The sequence below is a fragment of the Gorilla gorilla genome, chromosome 14 (genome assembly GCF_029281585.2).
Source record: "Gorilla gorilla gorilla isolate KB3781 chromosome 14, NHGRI_mGorGor1-v2.1_pri, whole genome shotgun sequence".
Lineage (NCBI taxonomy): Eukaryota > Metazoa > Chordata > Mammalia > Primates > Hominidae > Gorilla > Gorilla gorilla.
Genome location: NC_073238.2, coordinates 115303323 through 115311587, shown reverse-complemented (window position 1 = coordinate 115311587; position 8265 = coordinate 115303323).

Here is an 8265-nt window from a genome sequence, read left to right as displayed (position 1 = left end):
TTCACCTGGCCTGTGATGGTTCATTTTATATGTCAACTTGAGTAGGTAGGTCATGGGGTGCCCAGATATTTGGTCAACCATCTTTATCCTGATTAATACACTCATGCATCTGCAAGTTGGGCTGGATTCATCCCCAATAGGTCCTGTCTTGCTCCATGCCACATGAGCTGGGGTGGCACAAAGACTGGGACCTGGAATGAATCATCTGTGGTCTTGGTCACCCACATCTGGCAGTTTGTGCTATTGGCTGTGAGCTCATCTGGAGCCGAGACCTGGAATGCCAACACGTGGCCTCTCCATGTGGCTGCTTAGGCTTCTTCACAGCATGGTGGCTGAGTTCCAAGAGAGTCAAGCAGAAGCTATGTCACCTTTTCTGACCTAGCTTTGGCAGTCACAAAGTGTCTCCTGCCATCATCATAGGTCCATTCAGATTCAAGAGGAGGGAACGCAGACCTCACTTCTCCATGGGAGGGATGTCAACATCACGTTGTAAAAAGAGCACGTGGAATGGGAAATTTTGTGATGGCATCTTAGAAACCCAATTTCCCCCATAGACCTACATAGCATCTACCTTCCTCTTCTAGATTATTCTTGGGAAATTAAAACGTCAGCATGTCGAGTCAGTCTTAACAGAGGCTCTGCCAAAGACGACATCCAGCAGGTATTCACATCACTGGAGCATCCCTCCAGGCACTCTATGTTGAATTGGTGCCAATTTGGGGATTTGTATTTTGAGGCATATCACTCATTTCCCCCACTCAACCACGCAGACAGTACTGACCTCCTGCAATAACATCACAGATCTCCATTTCTCTCTTCATCCTCTTCCAGTTGGCTTCCACCTTTAGGGTCATGCACTTCCACACAGGTGCCTATCTTTTGGATTAATGAGCCTCCCTCCCTCAGCAGTCTCTTTAAAACAGGGTATAGCTTTTCAAAGCCAAAATCCATCCTGACTCACATTCTACCACATGCTGGGTTGATGACACCAGAGACAGGGATTAGAGTGATGCTTCTACAAGCCAAGGAACACCAGGGGCCACCAAAAGCTGGAAGAGACAAGGAAGAATTCTCCCTTAGAGGCTTCCAGGGTAGCGTGGCCCCTGCCAATACCTCGATCTCAGATGTCCAGCCTGCAGAACTGCAAGAGAATGCATTTCTGTTGTTTGAAGCCACCCAGTCTGTGGGGCCTTGTTATGACAGCCCTAGGGAACTAATACAGCAAGTCACTTAATCTTTCAGTACCTTGGCTTCCTTGTCTGTAAAATGGGGAATGTAACTTTTTCACAATTATCGAGATGTTTACATGAGAAAAGACATATAGAGTCCTGGACCAGAGCTCGGTATATCAAAATATTTGATAAATAACTGAAGGGGGGAAAACCCTTCACTTTTCCTACAATTAAATGACCCAGAAATAATTTCAGATTTATATATTTATTTTTTTTTGGGGGGGGTAGACAGGATCTCACTCTGTCACTCAGGCTGGAGTGCAGTGGTGCAATCTCAGCCCACTGCAGACTCAACCTCCTGGGCTCAAGCAATCTTCTTGCCTCAGCCTCCTGAGTAGCTGGGACCACAGGCATGTGCCACCATGCTGGGTTAATTTTTTTTTTTTTTTTTTTTTTTAGTAGAGACAAGTTCTCCCTATGTTGCCCAGGCTGGTCTTGAACTCCTACTTCAGCCTCCCCTCAAAGTGCTGGGATTATAGGCGTGAATCACCACACCTGGGCAATCACTTATTTTCTGACTAGTTCAAGTAGTTTCAATCAGTTACATTGTTTATCAAAACTGCCTGAGTGTCCTACATTTCTAATCATTTATTTTTAAATATGTGGCATTTCCCAAAGACCAATAAAGCTTTCTTCTTCCCACTTGTGATGTGTTTGAGAAAATGTTTTCTCTCTTGATTTAAATTCTACTTTTATCCATCTTGTAAAAACAATTTTGTCTCAGCAGTTAAATTTTGATAGCATTAATTATGATGGCTAGACTTGAGATTTGTCTCGAAGAATATCAAAACTGCTAATTTCTAGAACTTTCTGATAAAACATACAGATGATAGCTTTCACAGTACTGGCCTAGGAAACTGCAGACCTCGGCAAACAAGGTGGCAGGGTAGAAAAAGCACGGGAACAGGTGTGTGAGCTGTGCTAGGGTTAACTTCACTGGCATGTGTCTTTTATTTTTAAGTTCCAGCAATCCAATTAGATACAAACAACTCCAATCCTTCCTTTAGTTACTTGGAACCTGGGATGAGTCTGTTAATTACTCCATGCCTCAGTTGCTTCTGATAAAAATAATGGTAGTGACACAGGATTTTCTTCTCAGTCATTTTGCAAGATGCAACACCCCACCCAGGCCTCATTCAACCACACTACCTACTGCAGGACACAGCCTGCCCACTCAGCCTGCCCAGGCCCGGTCAAGCTTATGCACTGATTCCCCAGTTCTTGTCTTACACCCAAGAAGAATGAGGATGCACTGACAATCAAAGCGTGAGCAAGGCGGGGTTATTGAATGATGAAATAACTTTCATGGAGAGGGGACACCGGGGTGGTCCCCCTACCCAAAGGTGGGAAAGTTCCCCTAATATGGCTGAGTCTGGGGCTTTTTATGGGCTCAGAATGGAGAAGGGTCAGGCTGTAGGTGATATTGGAAAAGGCAACATTTGATTAGTTAAAAGGCATAATTCAGAAAGAATCAATTGGGAAAGGGTGGGCAAACAGGAACAGAAGTTCTCTCTCTGGGTTGCAGACTTCATCCGGGACTGGCAATCCAGTCTTTCAGCTTTCAGGCTGTTTTTGGGCTGAAGGTGGCGTTTCACTGGGGACCTTCCCTATCTGCCTAGGCATTTGGCTGCCTCCTGTCACTATCAGTAGTTGTCCTTGCTTTGGTTAATTTCTCCTCTATGAAATAAGATTGGACTAACCCAGGAGTCTTCAAAAATACCTAGATGCTTAATCCTTTTTTAAAAAAACATGAACTCTTATAGAGAAGTCCACTGGAAGAAGTTATAAAGGTGAGCTGCTTTGCATGCTTATGCAAATCCTCATCAAAATCTGTTGTGAAATGTCATAATGTTTGAAATGCCAACACCCCCATGGAAATAAAGTATTTTGAAGGTTTCTAGTCCTGATATGGCCTGATAAGTTAAAAAAGTATCTCAGAATGAAAAAGTAAACTTCTGCCCCCTGCCATCCATCAGGCTGAGATAGTACAGATAAAGACAGCAGGAGAGGGAGCGGGAAACACGTCCTCCAAGGACACACGGATGTCATATCAGGTCAAATCACCCCCATCCTTGGGTGCTTGCTGCTTTCTTACTCACTGAGAGGCCTCCTTCTGGAAAAGCATTGACTATCAGAAGGTCTGCTGTTTGAAATCATCAGGACGGAACCATCTCAACTTACCTGGGGGATCCAAGTCTCCTTGAAACAAACAAGCAGCCTCTATTTCCAACCTGGGTGCAGAACTTCCCTTAAAGGGTTTCTGAGTGTGGCAGTCTTCATCTATATTAACTCTAGTCTCCAAGGACATAGACCCCCAGACTCCAGACCCGATGCTGATCTGTACTCACAGCTCTGTCTGCCTTGAACCTGTCAAAACACTCTTTCCTTTAAATTTCACCTACACACCACCCCTCCCCTAAGTCTTCAAACTTTACCTTTGCTGAGGCATCCCAGGATTCCTCTGGCCTCAGTCGTCTCTCCTTGCAATGAGCCAATAAATCTGACTTTATCCAACTACAGTTTTGCACCTGGTGGTCTTTGATTGGGCCCAGACAGGCCACGTGCCAATCAAAGCAGAAGAAATTCTCCCTGGTCTTTACTATTTCATGCAAGAATAAGGATCAAATGGATCATGTGTGTGAAAGTGCTTCACTGAGAGAACTACATGTATAGGATTACTTACTGGAACTAATAATTTTAACAAAGAGGTTCAAATATAAATGATAAGTCCTGATAATATACATTTCAGGGTATACTACCCAGCTTCCCCGTTTAAACCTCATGGTAAGAGCACGGGTTTTCAGCTCAGCTGCATGTGAGTTCAAGCCGTTGCATGCTTATTTACAGTGTACCTTTGAGTGAGTTATTTTACCTCTCGGAGCCATTTCACAGGTAGAATGGGGATAATAATATCTGGTTCATACTATTGTTCAAAGGATGACACGAGAAGAGTCATGTCGTGCCTGGCATATGAGGCCCACTCAATATGCCTTCATTCCCCACATTGACCACTCAAAGAGAACCAAGCTACATTTCATTTTGTAATGTCTACATTTCTAGACACCAGATTAGCATTATTTCCTTTTAAAAGTTACTGTTTGAATAGCAGGGCCCAGTGACTTGATTGGCAGCAAGGTGATAGGGTTAGAGAGGCTGTGGCCTGCCTACAGCTCTTTCAATGTCATTAGCTTTGAGCATGGTGGATAGTATATTTGGCTGGTCAGATTACTTCTGAGAATTCTTATTCTCCTGTTCATGACTGGGGATTTATTCAACAAAGCTAAGGAAATAACCTCATATAGTGCTTTCTTCCGGTCTTTGCTTGTTGTTCCTGAAATTACAGAAGATGGCAAGAATAGCATAAACCATCTCAACTGCAATTGCTTGGAAAATTTCATACACTTTTTAAAAAAGATACTGCATATCTTTTGTGGAGAAAAGGTCAATGCCTTATTCACAAAAACCTGCCGGCAACCCACATCATCTTTAAAACATTAATTCTAGAAATACTGGGATTGAATTTAAAGTGAGCGAACTTAGCTTCGTGAGGTTGGTTTTCTCTGCTCGTTAATTTGTCATGGAAATTGTTTAGCAGTGAGACCTGTTGTAACAAGTAAAATAATCACACAGAAAGAAATAATAATCCTGCTGTTTTCAAATTTAACAACTTTTTAGAGCCGGGTTTAGAAGTGGAAGTAAGGAATCCAATGGTTTGCAGAATATACACTATTTGCTATCTTTTGCACACTCATTTTCTAAATTAGCCTACTAATCCTATGCTGAAATTTGAAAGTCTTCTTGTTAAGTTCATACTGGTTTACACAGGGAAATGATCAGAAAGTAAACCTCACGGCATGAGGTGCTTGAAACATACACACAAAGCATGAAGGTCTGTGCTCGTGAAACTGGGTTCAGTAGGGAGACAGTTACAGAAAGGAGAGGAAGGTGTTGAAACAGAGGCAAGAGCAAGAAACACAGTTTGCAGTGTGGGCAAACTTTCTGTAAAAGAAGATGTTAAGTATTTTAGGCTTTACAGGCCATATGGTCTCAGTGGCAGCTACTCAATGCTGCTGCTGTCCTGTGAAAGCAGTCACAGACAGTGTCAACAAACAAAATTCTATATACAGACACTGAAACTTAAATCTCATGAACTATTATGATTTTTTTTCCAAATATTTAAAAATGTAAAACTCATTATTAGTTTGAAGGCCATAGACAACCAGGTTGGATTTAGTCTGCAGGCTCTTTAGGCCCAAAGATGATTATTAAATGGTTTACTGAAATAATTTGGTAATATTTCAGTAGACTTTATGGTGTTATTCAGTTGGACTTCAAGCTCCTTATATAGCCCTCCTTTTGGTTGTTTACCTCACATTATAACTAGAGTTTCAAGAGACTTAGGGGATATCTTCCCCTCTATTGGACGTTACTTGCAATGCTGGAGGCACGCAGGAGAGAAACACCTAGAGGAGGCTGGCCTCGTTTGCATAATATTAAGTAGCAATGTATTTAGTTAAATAGGAATATAAATTAGACATCTATTACACCCGGGTCTGGAAAACAGAGCTCAGCAATTACCTGCTCTGATTTAGGCAAATACAAATGCCAAACTGGTTAATTCTGGTTAAAGACAATTTGCTGGTTTAAATCCTTGTAGTTGATAAGGAAAATGTTTGCTGAGTTTTGAACAGGTGCTGATATGATTTGGGTCTGTGTCCCCACCTGAATCTCATGCTGAATTGTAATCCAGGGTGTCAGGGAAGGGCCTGGTGGGAAGTGATTGAATCATGGGGGCGGATTTCCCCCTGGCTGTTCTCGGGATAGTGAGTGAGTTCTCACAAGATCTGGCTGTTTAAAACTCTGTGGCGCCTCCTCTTTTGCTCTCTCTTTCTCCTTCTCTGGCTGTTTAAGAATTTAAGATGTGACTCTTTCCTCTTCACCTTCTGCCATAATCGTAAGTTTCCTGAGGCTTCCCCCACCATGCTTCCTGTACAGCCTGTGGAACTGTGAGTCAAACCTCTTTTCTTTATAAATTACCAAGTCTCAGGTAGCTCTTTATAGCAATGCAAGAACAGACTAATACGGGTGCATAGTGATTTGCTGACTGCATGACCCTAAGCCTAGAGGATTTGAGAGTTTGTAAAAAGGCAGAGCAAAGGGGCCAGAATGAGCAGCTGAACCCTTTGCAGTGAATGACTCAATTGTACCATTTGGACACAACCAAACAGACTTGGTGAGTCGACCCAGTTCCTAAAAGCTACCAGAGCAGTTGGCTTGCCAAGGGATCCTGAATAACTAACCAACCCTAAACTGACAAGCCCGGGACCTGCTTAGATTGACCAGTCTATTTCCTTGAGGCACTTTGTGAGTTTTATCTCTATGAGACCCAAGCTTTGCTGTGGAGCTGTCTTCACAGTGACAGCACCCTGGAGTATGTCTATACACAAGAAAATCTTCACTTAGCACCCTCTGTCCACCTGCAGAATCTTAGACCCTACTCCTGGCTAGCTGAACCAGAATCTACATTTTTAAACAAGATCCTGGGTTGACTGACGTGCACGTTAAAGTTTGAGAAGCACCGAGGTACATCCTCAAAAGACGATGGTTTTCAAACTTGAACTGGCATCACTCATTAGAATGTCCATCTCTGGGCGCCACCCCCAGACTTGCTGACACTGAGTTGACCCCCAGAGTCAGGACACCTCTGGTGTGGCTGGAGATTGTGCATTTCTAAATACCCAGGTGCTGCCGATGCTGCTGGACTGGGACCACATTTCAAAAACTGCTCTTCAAACTGTGAGCTGTTTTCCAAGAAGTTAAACTGAAGGCTTCATCCCACAGAGCCTATTCTATGTTAGATTGGGCTTCCCCAGTCTTACCTGGGATGCAACTTAACACTTGTCTTGACTAGGCGCTGTGGCTCATACCTGTAATCCCACCGCTTTGGGAGGCCAAGGCGGGTGGATCGCCTGAGCTCAGGAGTTCAAGACCACCCTGGGCAACATGGTGAAATCCTGTCTCTACCAAAAAATACAAGAAACTAGCCGGGCGTGGTGGTGGGTGCCTGAGGTCCCAGCTACTCAGAAGGCTGAGGTGGGAGGATCACTCGAGCCTGGGAAACAGAGGTTGCAATGAGCCGATAACATGCTACTGTACTCCAACCTAGGTGACAGAGTGAGAACCCATCTCAAAACAAATAAAAAATTCGTCTAGTCTGCGTCATCTTTAATTTTCCTTTATCAGAAGAATTATTTATCTATTTGCCTCACTTTCCTTTGCTGACATGATTTTCCTCCCTCAAAAAAGAGATAAAAGTGGAATCATTCTTTCGCTTCAAAAAGTTAAGATTACTGCTCTCTTTAAAAATATTAATATGAGCTAGACAAGGTTTTTTAATACATTTCAATTTAATCATGAAGTGTCCAAGACAAGAAAAAACTGTGAAAACCAACGACTTATGTACCTGATGGTTTAGATTTCTTTTGGAATTGTACATCTGTTCAAAATACAATTACATCTGCATTGTTGGAAACGTTTGGATAAAAACCAGTTTATATAAAGGTTTCAATCAGTCCACATCCATGAGAAAGTAGAAAGGGCAGGAAATGATTAAGGGGGATTATTGCTAATCTGATAAACACAGATTTGTGTCTTTCGGAGAGACAGAAGTGTCACTCTCTCCATATCTGTACCATTCCTACCACCTGGCCCCCAAGTGGCATTGTTTCAACCCAATGTCTCTAGGGAAAATGTTCTCTTCCAATTTTGTCCTATAATTTCTGGGGCTTAAATTAGTCCTGGAGCTAGGGAAGAGGTGATGTCATCCTTCCATTGTCTCCTTCGACCACAGTTTCATTTTAAGAGTATTGGTAAATAAGTGGGCAGCGTGACTAGATGGCGGTCTAGACTCGCTATCAGGGCTGTGTGCATGCTCAGCTGGGGGGCCTTGGTGGTGTGTGATGTGATAGATACACACATGGTTGGCATCCCCAAGTGTGTCTGCGCTTGGGTTCATTTGTGTGTGCATGTGTGT